At 34.6% G+C, this 17,847-nt stretch overlaps 1 non-coding gene across 1 annotated transcript; it reads right to left on the bottom strand.

Moving 5' to 3' along the window:
* Window positions 1-2,268: 2,268 nt before the first annotated feature.
* Window positions 2,269-2,375, bottom strand: LOC128039453 (small nucleolar RNA R71). The gene has a single exon (XR_008193957.1). It is a non-coding gene; the product is annotated as a small nucleolar RNA R71 (small nucleolar RNA).
* Between the last annotated feature and the right edge of the window lie 15,472 nt (window positions 2,376-17,847).

The raw sequence follows: 17,847 nt of genomic DNA, 5'->3' as shown, positions 1-17,847 counted from the left end.
GTTAGACATGTGGAAACGTATTTTGAGATTTACTTCTTCATTCCAAGACACTAGTAAGATTCTTTCAAGTCTCTATGCATCATGATGCCACTAGGTGATAACTCTTGAAAAGAGTTATATTTCATGCCTTTAGACCTAGCTAATTGCTTGTACTTAAGTACATTTTGTCACATTTTAGGACATTTTAGTTAGCATTATTAATATTGCATTAGGACTTGGATTGTGTTAGAATTAGGTGCTTTTAATCACTTATGGTGGAGTCTTTTTATGTGTTGGTATGGCAGGAATAGGTTTTGGAATGAGAAAATAGAGGAGTGAAGTTTTTTCAGGGCAGAAGTGCAGAAAATTTGCTAGCATGGATGCCATGGCAATGCCGGGAAGGCCAAGTCAACATTTTTTGCCCAACAGTCCTAGTTCAAATTCAAACTTATACTAAATAAATCCTGTTAAAAGAGGATAAGATAATCACAAGCTGTTAGCTGACCCTAGCGTAATCTATCTATAAAAGTTGATGAAAGGGGTCTCACAAATGGCAGAAAAAGTGGGAGAGACCCTTAGGCATGAATAAGGGTTTGGCTGCGCAAAGGAAAGAAATTCGAAAGAAGTCATTCTTAGCCATCACAGGACGCCATGTTGCCGAAGTATGGACTGGGCAAGCGAAAGCTGTTTCCCAAAGTTCTTCTGCTATTTCCATTAGTGTTCCTTCAAAAGATTGAATTGAAGTAGTTAAAAACAATGTCGGGTAATATTTTGGTTTGGAATTTTATTTCACAACCAATGAGCTAAATCTCATAGGGTTGGGATTACTTTCGATGAAGCCTTAAACTATTTTTATGGATACAGTATATATTTAATTTACTTTACTCTTTCATTTGATTGTTCTTATTTCTTAATTTAAAATGCAAACGATCTCTAGACAAAGAATACTGTTCACATACTTATAAACTGGTTCTAATTCTGAAAGGGTTGGGTTGGTTGGATTAAAATTAAATAAAATGAGCAAGTATTCGATAAACACTTGTAGCCGACTCTAGACATAGAATCACGATCATACAGAAGGAACCCATACAAGATATTTAAAAAGCCTTTAGACATAGGCGAGGTAACTTGAGGTTTTGCTCGAGAGAGAGCCAGACCATTTTAGAACTCTTCTATGCAGTAAAGTAGATACGATTTTGTCAAGGCATTATTGATAGTAAGGGTCAATTTTGGGTAATCTTGACCTTCCAAATCAACATTAGTCTATCTTTATTATTTGTCGTAGTACCTTTGCAACAACATATTTAGTTGTTTATTTCTTTGTTTACATTCTATTCGGATAAACATTCTCATTATTACCATTACATTTTTGCTCTCACTTTTGTTATAGCATTTTCAATTATTCAATTCCATCTATTGCATACATCATCAGTCATTTGAATTAACACTGTATACTTACCTTAGTTTACCATATCATCTTATTCGTCAGTCTTGCCATAACATTAACCATATTACAATAACTTGACCAATTTTGTGCCTTAATTCGATCCTCATGGGAACGATACTCACTCATCACTTTATTACTCGAAACAACGTGTATACTTGCACAAGTCACATATCATTTCACATGCGATAAGTTTTTGGCGCCGTTGCCGGGGATCGATAATTTGGTGAAATTTGGTTTGGTTATTTTACTCAGTAGTTTTATGTAACTTAGTTTATTTAATTTTTATAGGTTTCACATCAGTGTATGAGAAAAGGCATTCTTGCTGACACAAAATACCTTTTTGATCTGAAAATTGACAGAACCTTGCTGAGAAAGTGAAAAGAAATAAGAAAAATGGCTGGAAATAGAAATGATATTAATGGTACTCTAAATGATTGCAGTGAAAATCCTTCCATTGGACGTGTGGTGGATGATCGAGATAGGCCAATTAGAAAGCATGTCGTCCTAATACTGGATGATTTGAATCTAGGGATAGTCAGACCAACCATACAAGCTTAGCAATTCAAGTTGAAATCGATAATGTTCTAGATGTTACAAACCGTAGGACAGTTTGGTGGACTCCCCAATGAAGACCCACGATTAAATTTAAGACTATTTTTAAAAGTGATTCATTCAAACAATAGGGTGTTCTGAAAGACGCCTTGAGACTTAAGTAATTCTTGTATTCGTTAAGAGATCGTGAGAGAGCATGGCTAAACGCTTTGCTGTTAGGAACAATTGCACCATAGAATGATCTTTGCCAGAGATTCTTGCTACGGTATAACCTACGTACTGTGAATGCCAAGTTGAGAAACGATATTACATCTTTTTGACAGATGGAGGATGAGACGCTATATGAAGCTTGAGAATGATTTAAGGAGTTAATTCAGAAATGTCTGATGCATGGATTCCTACACTAGACTCAAATAGAAATGTTTTACAATGGGTTGAATGCACACACAAGGATGGTAGTTGATACGTCTTCTAATGGTATGTTGTTGGAAAAAACTTATAATGAAGCATACGGGATCCAGGAAAAGATTTCCAATAGCAATTATCAGTATCCAACCACGAGAGTTTAGATGGGTAAGAGAGCTGGTGGTACCATCGAGCTTGATGTAATCATTTCATTAACGACCTAGGTATCTTTTCTAGCTAATATGATTAAAACCAGGAAAAATCCAACTGTAGTCCATGAGATGAAATCACCAGAGTTTTTAGATGTTTATTGTGGGGAAAATCATGTGTTTGATGAATGCCCATCAAACCCAACGTCAATATACTACATGGGTAATTCCAATTAAAATAGCAATACATATTCCAACACCTACAAATCAAGGTGAAAACAGCACCTAAATTTTAGTTGGAGTAATCAAGGTGTAGGAAATTTCAACAATGCACCGCTTGGTTATGTTCAACCTATGCCAAGGAAAAATATCCAATACGGTCAAGCATCATCCAATACGGTCAAGCATCATCTTCTATTTCCAGTAAAGCTTTGTTAAAGGAATATATGGCCAAGAATGATGCTGTAATTCAGAGTCAGGCTACATCTCTCTGAGTGCTTGAAAATCAAGTGGGGCAAATAGCGAACGCTCTAAATTAAATGCCACAAGGAGTGTTTCCAAGTGATACTGAGAATTCATGAACACAAGGAAATGAGTAGTGCAAGGCTATCACCCTTAGAAACGGGACTCAATTGAGTAAAAAATAGGTAAAGATCCCAAAACCATCTAAAAAACATATTGCATCCAAGAAGGACAAGCAGAAGAATTCTATGGCAGAACTAGATCATGTTGCCAACAAAAATGCCATAGAAAAATAATATCAACAACCAGAAGGACGATTGCTTCTACCTTTTCCATAGCGATTTCATAATTCCAAACAAGATGCTCAGTTTAAAATATTTTTAGATGTTTTGAAGCAACTCCACATTAGTATACCGCTAGTCGAAGCTTTGGAGAAAATGCCCAATTACGTGAAATTTATGAAAGACATATTGTTAAAGAAACACAGGTTGGGAGAATTTGAGATTGTTGCTCTCACCAAAGGATGCACGACAATGTTGAAGAATAAGCTACCTCCAAAGTGAAAGGACCCAGGGAGTTTCACTATCCCACGTTCAATTAGAAATCATTATGTAGGAAAAACATTATGTGATCTAGGCGCAAGTATAAATCTAATGCCTATGTCTATTCCCAGGAAGCTAGGAATTAGGAAAGTGAGACCTACCACAGTGACATTACAATGCCGATCTTACACTCATCTAGAAGGTAAAATTGAAGATGTATTGGTAAAGGTGGATAAATTTATCTTTCTAGTAGATTTTCTTATTTTAGAATGTGAAGCTGACCATGATGTACCAATTATTCTTGGAAGATCGTTTCTTCCTACTGGTAGGACCCTAATTGATGTGCAGAAAGTTGATCTAACCATGAGAGTGAATAATCAGCAGGTTACTTTTAATGTGTTTGACGCGTTAAAATGTGTGGATGAGAATGGGGGATGTCTTGCCATTGACTTGATAGAAACAATAGTGAATGAATTCACAAAATTTTGCTACGACAAGTCTGACAATGAAGATGATTTGACAGAGCAAGGTGACACAGTAAGTTTCGAAGAGCGTGGTGAATTTATGGAAGCCCAACAGACATTGGATAAGCCAGGGAAGAAATTTGAATCCCTAGATTTATCAGATGGATCTTGTAAGCCTCCTAAACCATCTTTAGAGGAATATCCCGTACTAGATTTAAAACATCTACCACTAAATTTGAAATATGCGTATTTGGGAAATAACAGTACTTTTCCAATTTTAATTTATGCTAAGCTAACACCTAAGCAAGAGGATAGGTTGTTAGAAGTGTTACGATGATCTAAAAGAGCATTAGGTTGGGCCCTTGTCGATATAAAGGGAATTAGCCCTATATTTTGTATGCACAAAATTTTGTTAGAAGATTGCCATAACAAATCCATTGAACAGTAAAGACGACTGAATCCAATTATGAAGGAAGTTGTCAAGAAAGAAATTATCAAGTGGCTTGACGCTGGCATTATTTACCCAATTTTAAACAGCTTGTGGGTAAGTCCTATGCAATGTGTACCCAAGAAAGGTGGTGTCACGGTAGTAAGTAATGAGAACAATAAGCTCATACAGACCTATACTGTTACGGGATGGAGAGTGTGTATGGACTACTGCAGGCTTAACAAGGCAACTAGGAAGGATCATTTCCCTTTGCCATTCATCGATCAAATATTGGACAAATTATTGGTAAGGGTTTTTATTACTTCCTAAATGGTTATTCAGGATATAATCAGATTTCCATAGAACATGAAGATCAATAGAAGACAACTTTTACGTTTCCATATGGTACATTTAAATTTAGGTGGATGTCGTTCCGGTTATGCAATGCCCCGATAACTTTCCAACGCTGCATGATGGTCATATTATTAGACATGGTGGAAAATTTCCTTGAAGTTTTTATGGATGACTTCTCAATGTTCATAAATGATTTTGAAGATTGCTTAAGGAATTTAGATATGGTTTTACGCCACTGTAAAGAAATGAATCTAGTATTAAACTGAAAGAAATGTAATTTCATGGTCAGTGAATGCATTGTCCTAGGACACAGGGTGTCACAGTGAGGAATTGAACTAGACAGAGAAAAAATTAGAAGTGATCGAAAAGTTGCTACCGCCCACTAGTGTTAAGGGTATTAGAAGTTTTCTAGGACACACAGGATTTTACAAAATATTTATCAAGGATTTTTTGAAAATATCTAAACCTTTGTGTATTTTACTTAAACAGAATAAACCTTTAAATTTTGATGATCAATGTTTGAAGGCTTTCAAGGAACTCAAGAAGTGACTTGTAGCAACACTGATTGTGGTTGCTCCGGAATGTATATTGCCTTTTGAGCTCATGTGCGACGCCAGTGATTATGCTATGGGAGCAGTGTTGAGGCAAAGGAGAAACAAGGTATTACATGTAATATATTATGCTAGTAGGACGTTGACAGAGGCTGAAATTAATTATACCATTAAGGAGAAGGAATTACTAGCAGTGGTCTTTGCATTCAACAAATTTCGTTCTTATTTAGTAGGAACAATGGTCACAGTCTACGGAGATCACTCGGCCATCAAGTACTTGGTACGGAAGAAAGATGCCAAGCTAAGATTCATTAGGTGGATACTCTTGTTACAAGATTTTGATTTGGAAATTAGAGATCGAAAGAGAACTGAAAATCAAGTGGCTGACCATTTGTCAAGAATAGAATCGGGAAATGAAGATGAAAGCAAGAAAATTATTAAGGAAGAATTCCCAGATGAATAGTTACTCATTACCAAGGCATTACCTTGGTATGCTGACATAGTAAACTTCTTAGTATGTGGTGTAATACAACCCGACTTCAATTATCATAAAAGATGAAAATATCTTCATGATGCCAAATAGTACTATTGGGATGAACCATTCCTATTCAAGCATTATACAAATCAAAAAATTCAAACATGCGTCCCCAACGATGAGATGCATAGTATCTTACAACATTGACATTCAGCCCCATATGGAGGACATTTTTGAGGAATGAAAATAGCTTCCAAGGTACTCTATTGGCTAGCCAAATCCTTTGCGCAGCCAAACCCACATATAGTTGTATTATTATTGAACGATTTGTTGTATTTACGTCGGTAAGATTTATCATTTTAGTAAGTCGAACTTACTAAGCTTCAATGAGCTTACTTGTGTTATTTTCTGTTCTTGTAGATACTTTGAAGGTTGGATGGTCGGATCGAAACTCAAGTCATACTATCCACCTATTTTTGGTAGTTTTTGGAACGTTCAGTTTGGATTATATGGCATGTAATAGGCTTATTTCTCATTTCCATTGTTTTGATATGTAAAACTTTAATGTATGATCTTATATACAAGTGTTTAACCTAATATGATATATGTGAACTAAGAAAGATGTTTTAGATGTAAGTTTATGGTAGGAGTTAATGAAATGTTGTGATTGACGTACCTATGATAGGCATATTGGATGAACGTTAACTTATACGAATTAACATGCTTAGGGTGATAGTTCATTTGCTGTGAAATTGAATATACTTGTGGTACCAATGAGGGTACATTGGCTAGACACTTAGAATGATTGATTTAGCATGTTTTAAGCTTGTTTAATGTCATTTTAAGTAGGTCTTTTGGTTGGTAAATGGATTACTTAGGGTTCAAGTAAACTTGAAATGGTAAACTTGTCACTTAAGGTTCATTTGGGTCCACACGGACTGAGACACGGGCGTGTGACTAAACCGTGTGAGACACATGGCCGTGTGTCATCTGATGATTCTTTTATGGTACAAGTCAGTGACTTACACAGCCTAACACATGGCCTGGCACATGGGCGTGTGACACGAGCATGTGGCCCTACTCAAAGAGTTACATGGGTGAGGACACGGGTTGGGACACGATCTTGTGTCCCTAGTTCAATTGTTACACATCCTGAGACACGTGCGTGTGTCTCAGTCGTGTGAGGCAAACGGCTGTGTGACCCCTGTTATGCAAATTTTGCATCTTTTTCCTTAACTTTCCAAATTATTTCAAGTTGGTCCCAAATTGTTTCTAGGTTATTTTTAGAGCCGCGAGGGCTCGATTTAGGGACAGTATGCATGCATATGAATGGTTTATGATGTGATTAAAATATTAAATGGTATAATGTACAAATGTTTATGATTCTTTAGTAATACTCCATAACCTTAATCCGACAACGAAAACGGGTAGCGGTTGTTACAAAAACAAAAACAAAAACTTAACTTTCTTGGACTTGAACTTTGACGCTTCATTCAATTATTTTTTTGGACTTGCGAGCACTAACTTTGTATCGCGTCTTCCTTTTCCGTAGGTCAACTTCCTCACCTTCTTTTTCGGTCTCCGTTAGTTCATCGATCAGTTGACCGATTGCTTGATCCTATACAATCATGGAGGTGGGTGAAGATGTCGATACAATAGTTTTACCCTTTTCAATGACAGTGGGTGGGAAATTTGTTTCTTCATTTCCTTCTTCTACATTCTTCTCTAGTTTGGCAGATTCTAGCTCCTCTCCAATAGCTTTTCCTTTATCTATAGCGGCACCTTCAGTCACAGAGTCAGTTTTAGCAGCAGATGGAACTGGCTCTTCTTCGCACTCATTAGACGAGAGCAAAGTAGCTGGGAAAGCAGGAAATTCTGGCATGGGTCTCAAAAATTTTTTCTAGACGGATCTTCTTAATGCCAAATCCCTATCTTTCGCATACGACCAATATTGAGCCTGGCGTTTGTAGCTTTGTTCCAACTCTTCCATCATTTGGTATTTTTGCACCTCAAACAAAGACAACCTTTGCTCTAACTACTTTACGGAAGTCAAGATTTTCTGTTCATGAGAGGTCGGAGATGTTGTTGTGGGAACATGTGTGGTAGGGGAAGCTTGACTGTGCTAGGACGGCAAACTCAGTTCCTCGTAGCTTGGCAAAAGTTACTTGCATTATCCCACCCTTATTTGGGGTAACATCTTTAGCGTCAACTAAAAGCACATTTGCTGTCTTACATAGGGTAGAAATAAGGGAAGGAAAATTCAAACTCCTGGCATTCTTATCAGCACACCTATGGACCTCTTAGAAGATAATCTTCCCTATATTTATTTGTCTTCCTTGTAAAATAGAATGCAACAACAACTTTCTTTCTTTTGAAATATTCGTGTTATGCATAGATGGCATAAGAAGACTCTTTAAAAAGTGGTACCGTACCTTCTCAATTGGTTTTAATGCATCTCTTTCAACCGTGTAACACTCCTGGCTTGAAATTATCCACTGCGTTCCTTCAACGCATAAATCTTCCAATACTTTTGCCAACCCCTCAAATGTAATATTCTCGTCAAATTCAGAATGCTCATTTCTAACCTTCTCGATGCCGAACTGGGTATTAATATGGTCTTTGTCGAATGGCACAAATTTACCCCTCACATAAATGGAGAATCTGGGGTATTTACATGAGCATAAAACTCTCTTACCACTTTACCCACAACATCCCCTGGGTGTAGACAAAATCTGCTCCAGTTGTGCTTTTCTACAATCTAGGATATCAATTCATTGTACCTCTTGTGGCTGCAGTAGTATTAAAGAATATCTTCAGTTGTGGGGCGCCAGCACGCGAAGATTCTACTATTTTAGAAATACTTTTTACACGAGTCATGAAGAGAAAGTCAGGGAAACAAAAAAGAATAATGGAGTAAACAAAAAATAGTAGAGAGGTTGAATATGAGAAAACCATAAAAATGTGAACTTTGTGAGAAGTGGGAAACGTGAATAGTTTGAAGAAAACAAAAAGGGATAATGATGAGAATTTTTAGGGAATAGGAAACGTGCGGAAGAAGGGTTATGACGTAGAGGAAAAGTTAAAAATGGAAAAGAATTTTGGATGGGAAAAATGAAATAACCGAGCCCTATATTATGGGCTTCATACTTTGGGTTTCCAATATTCACTATATACAACTACCTAAAAATCTTTCCTTTGGAATTTTCTAACCAGTTAACTCTTTTATTCGCACCTCATCATTCAGTTTTTCACGGCATAACGTTTTTTTGTAATTCTGTGACAAACTGCTGCTCAGTACACACTAACAAATCCTGCTTCTTGTATTCTACTCCTGTTCATAATAATAATAATAACACAGAAATGAAATTGTATTAAAAATAAATAGAATGAAAATTAAAATGGGAAATGAAACGCAAAAAGTACTTATTAATGAAAATAAAAAATTCAAACATCATGAAAGCTAACACTTTGCTTGTCACGCTTTGTAGGAGCACCACAGTAATGCTTCAAGCGTTGTCCATTAACCTTGAATGTAGCCTTTGTTCTTACGTCTTTAACAATAACAAAACCATGCGAATACACTTGAATTACTTCATAAGGACCTGACCATCTAGATTTTAACTTACCAAGAAATAATTTGAGCCTAAAATTGAACAATAATACCTATTGTCTAGGTTTAAATTGCCTAAGCAAAATTTTGGCATCATGCCATCGCTTTGTCTTTTCCTTATACAAACGAGCATTCTCATATGCTTGGGTTTGAAACTCTTCCATCTCATTCAATTATAGCAATCTCTTGCCACCAACAACAACCAATCCACGCTCAGCTTCTTAATTACCCAAATCGCTTTATGCTCAAGTTTAACAAGTAAATGACAAGGCTTACCGTAAACAAGTTTAAAAGGTGACATCCCCAATGGTGTTTTAAATGCAGTTCGGTATGCCCATAGAGCTTCATCCAATCTAGTAGACCAGTCCTTTTGAGATGGATTCACCACTTTTTCCAGAATTTTTTTAATTTTTCTACTAGAGATTTCAGCTTGGCCATTCGTCTGAGGGTGATATTCTGTGGCAATTCTATGTTTCACCCCATAACTACGTAAGGCATTGGCCATTAGTTTGCAGTCAAAATAGGATCCCTTGTCACTCATAATGGCTCTCAGTTTACCAAATCGTGTGAAAATGTTCTTATGTAAAAATTTCAATACCGACTTAGCATCATTAGAGGCTAAGGCTACTGTTCTACCCACTTAGAAACATAGTCTACTGTTGAAAGTATGTATAGCTTGCCCACAAATGGTGGAAACGGGCCCATAAATTCTATTCCCCATACATCAAACATTTCAATCTCTAATATACTTTGCAACGACAATTCCTATCTCCTAGACACATTTCCTGTTCTCTAACAATGGTTATGCAACCTATAAAATTCATGAACATCTTTAAATAAACTGGGGGAGATCCTTTCAGAAAGTCGAAGGTAGTCCTTCTTAGCTATCACGGGACACTGTGCTACCAGAGGTAGTCACTGTTTCCCAAAGTTCTTCCATTATTTCCATTAATGTTCCTTTGAAATATTGAATTGAAGTAGTTGAACACAATGTCGGATAATATTTTGGTTTGGAATTTTATTTCCCAGCTCATGAGCTAAATCTGATAGGGTTGGGATTACTTTTGATGAAACCTTAAACTATTTTTATGGATGCAATATATATCCAATTTACTTTACTGTTTCATGTCATTGTTCTTATTTTTTAATTAAAATGCAAAACGATCTCTAGACATAGAACACTATTCGCACACTTATAAACTGATTCTAATTCTGAAAGGATTGGGTTGGTTGGATTAAAATTTAATGAAATGAGCAAGTATTCAATAACACTTGTAGTCAACCCTAGACATAGAGTTACAATCATACAGAAGGAACCAATACAAGATATCTAAAAAGCCTTTAAACACGGGCAAGGTAACTTGAGGTTTTCCTTTCATGAGAGGCAGGCCATTTTAGAACTCTTTTGTACAATAAAGTAGATACAAATTTTCCAAGGCATTATTGATAGTAAGGGTTGATTCTGGGTAATCCCGACCTTCCAAATCAACATCACTCTATCCTTATTCTCTGTCGTAGTAACTTTTCCACAACATATATAGTTGTTTATTTCTTTGTTTACCTTCTATTCGGATAAACACTCTCGTTATTACCGTTACATTTGTGCTCTCACTTTTGCTATAGCATTTCCAATTATTCATCAATTCATCTATCACATACATCATCATTCCTTTGAATTAACACTGCATACTTACCTTAGTTTACCATAGCATCTTATTCATCAGTCTTGCCATAACATTAACCATATTACAATAACTTGACCAATTTTATGCCTTAATCCGATCCTGCTGGGAATGATACTCACTCATTACTTAATTACTTGAACTGATGTGTACACTTGCACAAATTGCATAACATTTCACATGCGACAATATGTTATAGTAGTAATATATGAAACATTTAAACTTAAGGAAAAAGCACAGTTTGGGGAATACAATTTTAGTTACAAAATATTATTCTTCAAATTTGAAGCCTTGACACCACCCACATTTGTCATGCATAATACAAAATTGCTAGAAGCCTCACATTGAATGTATCCTCTGGCATAGTCCTTAAATGTTCCTTTATTTCTTCGGTGGTCCTAAAAAATGAGGATAAATGGAGTAAGTTCATAGAACTTAGTGAGTTCTAGAGCAAACATTAGGATATCTATACGTCACACAGACATAAGCACTCTTCCCAACTCAGTGGAACATACAGTTCGCCCATTGGCGAATACACCACACAGACTAACTTCATGTAGCTCGTCTATTGGTAAATACCAATCTTACATAGACTTTAATATCATAGGACTCATTTTGGCGCATACACTATGCCCATGCATTCTTGTAGACAACCTTCTTTGTGCTAGCCAAAAACCCTAGTCTGTGTTCAGAGATTGTATCATTCGTTCATTTATTTTTCCTCTGTTAAAATTTTTCACTCTTGTTTGCATTACACTTGCCTTACTAGACACTATATAACATCATTCATGTATTGCAATCTACCAGTTTATTACTCTTTGTAATGAAAGTAATGCCATGAATTCACTTCTTTTGTTTTGACCATATGGTTCCTTTTTCAAAGTAGAGTGGGTAATGACTCAACACGAAGTAAAATCTTATCGTTTCTTACAAAGACATGTAAAGCCAGACTTTTCACCAGATAGAAAAACTTACCTTGAACCATACATGTATAACACACACATGGGGTATGAAAGAACTCACCAAAAGATGTAGTAGAGACTAAACAACAGGTCCCTTACCCTTGTGTCGAGACCTTTCAAGAACACTTAATCAGGAAACCTAAAATCTGGAAGTTTCCTTCCCTAAATATTTAGTCTATTCCTAAAGCATGAAACCCTAAGCTCCCGTAAATAATCATGAAAATAACTAGAGTTTAATAGTTATTTACTAGGTTTCACAAAAGTGAAGTTAACTTATTACAAAGAACTCTAATTCTTCAAATAGGTTTTGGCTCTAACACTTTCCCAAAAAATGTAGAGAGAATTTTGAAAGGAAATATGAATTGCCAAAGAAAGTATATAACTTGTTTAGGAAGTTAAGGTTGGCTTTATGCAGGTGCACATGGAAGGAAAACTTAGTGGACAAGCTTATTTCCCTCTACTAACTTTACTTCAGTAGTAATGACTAATAGTTTTCTCTCATCTTAAATGCATGCCCTTTCATTTTTAGAAACTTTTTCCAATCCTGATTAGTCATCATTCGGTCAACTAAATAATTTAATCAGAGAATAAGATAACAACATATTTATCATTCCTATCAGACTAGGGGTTTAACATTAGGACTTGTTATTTTCATCTATCCACTAGGGCGGGATATACTCTATCGAAGAGTCTACCAAACCTCAGGGCTCGCTTTAATCAAGGCTTCACCCAATGGCGCATTCGCAGACCTTAAGTACTTAATAAATTTGTAACCCTTTCCTTACTCAAGGGTCACACTATAAGCATTAGTTCAATTAACAATACTTGATCACTACACTTTGTCGGACAGGATGTTATAGCCCACACTCGAGGCAATTCGTGGTACGAGAATAGCGGAGAAGGTCATTTGGTTGAAAGCCGAGAATGTCAAGGATCTATCTTGCTCAAAACACAAGTATTGTTTCGAGAAAAAGTTTATTGCTATAAATATCACAAATCGGCTAGGTTTTCAAAAGTTTTTATTTTTTTGCTGTGCAAGAGAAGCATTTTCAACTTGAACTTTTTCAAATAATTGGTATCAAAGTCAGGTTGTACTATGTTTATAGTATAATTCGATACCAATTTTCTCTCTTCTTCATGTTTGGTTAATTGTTTTTAAGATGTGGCATTCTTGTAATTATTAGCATGTTTTGGATTATGTATGTGAATCAATGTACTTTTATTATTTTATTATTTATATGATAAAGTAATTTTGCCAAAATTGTAGACTATCATCTCTATGTAAGAATTATTTTATTTGTTTTCTTTAGAATAATTCCTGTGAGCCGAAAACGAACATAAGTATTATGTAACTGAATTTCTTGATGAATCTTAAAGAATTGAGACACATCCAAGACTGATCAAGACAATGAAAACCTGATCCAGCTAACCAGTAAAAGGTCGATGGTGGTTCGATTGCGAAGCTATTTTGTGGTCTGACGATGGTTGAAGGTGGCAATGACGATGTCCCAATGACAATGAATTCAAATTTGGTGACAACAAAAGTTCGTGTTGGCCATAACAATTTTAAAATAGATCCCTTTGGTGTTTTACAAGTCATCGGTGGTTTTGGGAAAAAACTCTAGAGATCAGGATATTTGACTTTCTACCAGAAGACCTAAAGTATGCTTTGGGGTAAACATTGTAATTTATTTCTATTTTTTCTAGGATGGAATCATCGAAGCTTTGGTTGGTTAGAGTCATTTAATTCTATGCTTCTATTTGATAGCATGATGATATTTAAATTGACTACAAAAGTATGTTCATGGATATTTATGATAAGCATGCCATATTGTTTAAGAAAAAAATGTCACATGTACTTACCATGCATTTATTAATCATTCATGATTGAAATTGGACATTAAAAACCTTATATATTTTTAAAAGATTGAGTGGGAAAAAGTCTCTAAACAAGACCTACGGCCTCCATCAATTGTCTCTTGTGATAACATGACAATTTAACTACCCACGGTAAGATTTTATGTGAATTTCACTGAGGAGATTTCCAAAAAGAAAGAAGAATTATCTTGTAATCGTATGATAGTTGGCCGACCATGTTGTAGGTATTATTCTGTGATATAACAAGAAGCTTTTTAAAGATGAGAACTAGTAATAGCATGTCACTCGGTGAGATTGTCCCACGATGACTCATTCGTGGTACATGATCTGATAGGTGTTAAGTTGATGGTTATACACTCAGGATCTTCTAGTTAAGTAACTTCCCTAAAACTCTACTTAAGTTAGAATTATAGTAAAATGTTAAATGATTATTAGTACGTGTTTATGCCTAAGGACTTTGGTTCATGTATTAATTGGATGGAAATCCATGTTCTTACTACTTAATTAAGATTTCCCCTATAGTAATTTAATTCAATGGGTGTAGGATTTATTGTTGCAATGACTTACAAATGTTTTCAAGGTTTAATGTAAGACACATGCATGATCTTAATGCATATCAAATGTTGCAAAATGTTTCTTAATTTTTTTAAGTACAAAGATAATATTAATGAAAAACTTATTTTTTAGTTCAAAAAATTACACCTACTCCCGTACTAAACATTCTTACTGAGAACTAACTGAACGAAAATAACTATAAGGAATGAAAAAGAAACCTCATAATTGTCTTGAGTTGTGAGATACTAAAATCAGTCCTTGATAAAAAATGCCCTCCGACTATTGAAGTTGAGGCTAGAAAACACTAGGTAAAGTTTGATGATATAGCTCTATAACACCCCTAACCTGAATCTGTCACCAGAATAGGGTTATAGAGCATTACTAGAGTTTACAAAATTAATTATCAGACATTTCATTTCATCTAGCATTCATATTTGAAACCAATCAAAGTTATACATATTGTCCCTTAAATGAGCCCTCGAGGCCCAAACAAATAGGGACTAAGTCGAAAACTCAGAAATTTTTTTGGAAATATTTAAAATTTTCAACATTGTCGGGGTCACATGGCCGTGTGGCTAGGTCGTGTGACTCACACAGTTTGGAGACACGCCTATGTCTCAGGCCGTATGGGATTTGAAAATAGGGACACATGGCCGTGTCTCAGCTCGTGTCCGTGCCCATGTGAGTATACTGACTTGGGTCATATGGCCAAGTCACGCGCTCATGTGCTGGTCGTGTGAGCATTCTATTTTGTGCAAATTTAAGATACAGGGGACACATGCCCGTGTCTTTGCCCGTGTGGATGAAAATATACCATTTTACAAGCCATATTTCTCACCCAATTTGTTACTAACCTATCTCCACCAATTCACAAATCTACAAACTATAACATGACATTCAAGACAAGCTAAAATAAGTGGCTAATCTCAACAATTTACATATAGACCAACATTAAACAAAATACCTATACATGCCATTATGACTAAAATTAAAACATTCGAAAATACCAATAGAACCGATGGATAGTGTGATATATCTCTGACAAGCTTCCAACCTAATCGAGCTTCTGATAATCTGAAAAGTAAAGGAAAACAATTACGTAAGCAATGAATGCTTAGTAGGCTCGTATAAACTTTAATCATATCAATTCATTTTAAATAAGAATTTTTATACATATCCAGAAAAATCCAATATTGATACCCCAATATTCATAAAGTATATTCAACAACTTTAACTATTCCAAATTTCTAAATTTTCATTTGCATTTCTTTACTTTCCTTACTCATTCCATATGTATAACTCACTAGTCATATACATACCATACCACCATAACCACAAGCTAATGCATTTGAACATAGCCCTTTTTAAAATTAATCACATGATAAACCATTTCATAATAAATTGCATAACTTAAAACTTACCACTCTTTCATGAGCACAAGTATATTTTCATTTGAGCACTTTCCCTTTCAACGCATCATATAAATAAATTTAACCAATAGCTTGGCAGTTTTCTAAGCATCAAAAAGAATATTTGTGAGCATACTTGAACATATTTTATATAAATTCAACATTGATAAACTTATTTTATCAACATATCACACTTGAGTTTATTACTTATCACAATTTCAATCGATGAATACACTTATTTCAGATCAACACCAATAATAACGTTAAGTCTTCAAACATTAATTTCATATGTCACTTATTAGGTCTTATCAAATCGGGGAACGGCTTACGGATATGAGTACATTGTATTCAAAAGCTCAAAGGCTGCACAAAAGCACATAAGTGCTAAACAGAAACCCATAAGGGTTGAAGGGAAACTCGTAAGAGTTGAATGGAAACCCATAAGGGTTAAACTGAAGCTCAAAAGAGCTGAACGGAAACCCATAAGGGTTAAACTGAAACTCATATGAGTTAACAGAAGCTCATGATAACTAAACAAAAAGTAAACACAAAAGTTCGCAACAAATGTTGAACCTCGGTTTACTTGGGTAATTTGCCGTCAATTCATATTTTGTATTTGCTGTCAATTCATCCTTTACCATAGAACGGTTGTACTCAATCACGCGTTCCACTTTAACCAGATATTCTTTTCAATTCATAATTTAACAATATTTCATTTTTTAACAATATGCTAAATACATAATAATTTAACAACATTCCAGTTTTCAACAATATATTAAATACCTAACATCATTCGTCAATTCAATATAATTATTAAACGTTAACCATGTGAACTTACTTGAATTGAATTGTAATAATTGCAAGAGTTCGGGACTATTCCACTATTTTTCCTTTTTCACAAGTATCTACGAATCTTGATCTAAAATATAAAATTACTCATTCATTAGCATATATTTCAGTTCTAATTTATTTCACAATTTATACCCTTCAATTTTTCAAATTTACACAATTGCCACAACTTTTACAACTTTTACAATTTAGTCCCTTAACTAATTAATCTATCAAATCAACTATTTTTCTCAATTAATAATTGTCCAAATATTTTAGGCTATCATACGACCCTTAATAAAATATAAATTTAATACCAAACCCTAATATTTTAACTATTTTCACAATTTGATACTAACATTAATATTTAACAAAATCACTTTATAATATCATCATACAAAAAAATTAAAGCTCTAAACCCACTTGATATTAATAATTTCTTTCAATATGTATTAATTTAAACAATAAAACAATTCATTTCATGCAATTTGGTCATTTTAATGTAAACCCATGCCAACTAAAAATTCATATATTTTCTCCTCCTCCTCTCCATTCCACATCCTTAATGTATATAACATGCTTATATGTAATATTATCTATAATTCCACTATTTACTTATGTTCATATCAAAGTCGTTTGTGACTTGACCTTTCATTACTAAATATTAATTATCTCTTAGTACAAGGTTTGGATGATTTTTCCGTTTGTTTCTCTTGAAAATAGACTCATTAAGAATTTAAACATATAAATTTAAACCCATAATTTATTTTTAAAATTTTGATGATTTTTGAAAGTAAAACAGGGAACCCGAAATCAATCGACCTTATCTCACAAAAATTCATATATCTCATAATATGAAATTCTTTTGCTTACACCATTTCTTCTATGTGAAACTAGAATCAATAAGATTTAATTTAATACTTTAATTAACCTCTAATTCAATTTCTAAAATTTTTGGTAAATTTTCAAAGTCAGACTACTACTGCTATCCAAAACTGTTTTAGTGTAAAATGTTGATAACTAAGTTTATAACACCCTCATTTCCTTTCTCTACAATACGTCCCATCACTTCCTATTATTTCCCTTCAGTAACATATTAAGAACATAGAACCTTAT

Source organism: Gossypium raimondii, chromosome 2, assembly GCF_025698545.1.
Source record: "Gossypium raimondii isolate GPD5lz chromosome 2, ASM2569854v1, whole genome shotgun sequence".
Taxonomy (NCBI): domain Eukaryota; kingdom Viridiplantae; phylum Streptophyta; class Magnoliopsida; order Malvales; family Malvaceae; genus Gossypium; species Gossypium raimondii.
Note: the sequence above shows the minus strand (reverse complement) of the source record. Positions and strands in the feature narration are given on the sequence as shown.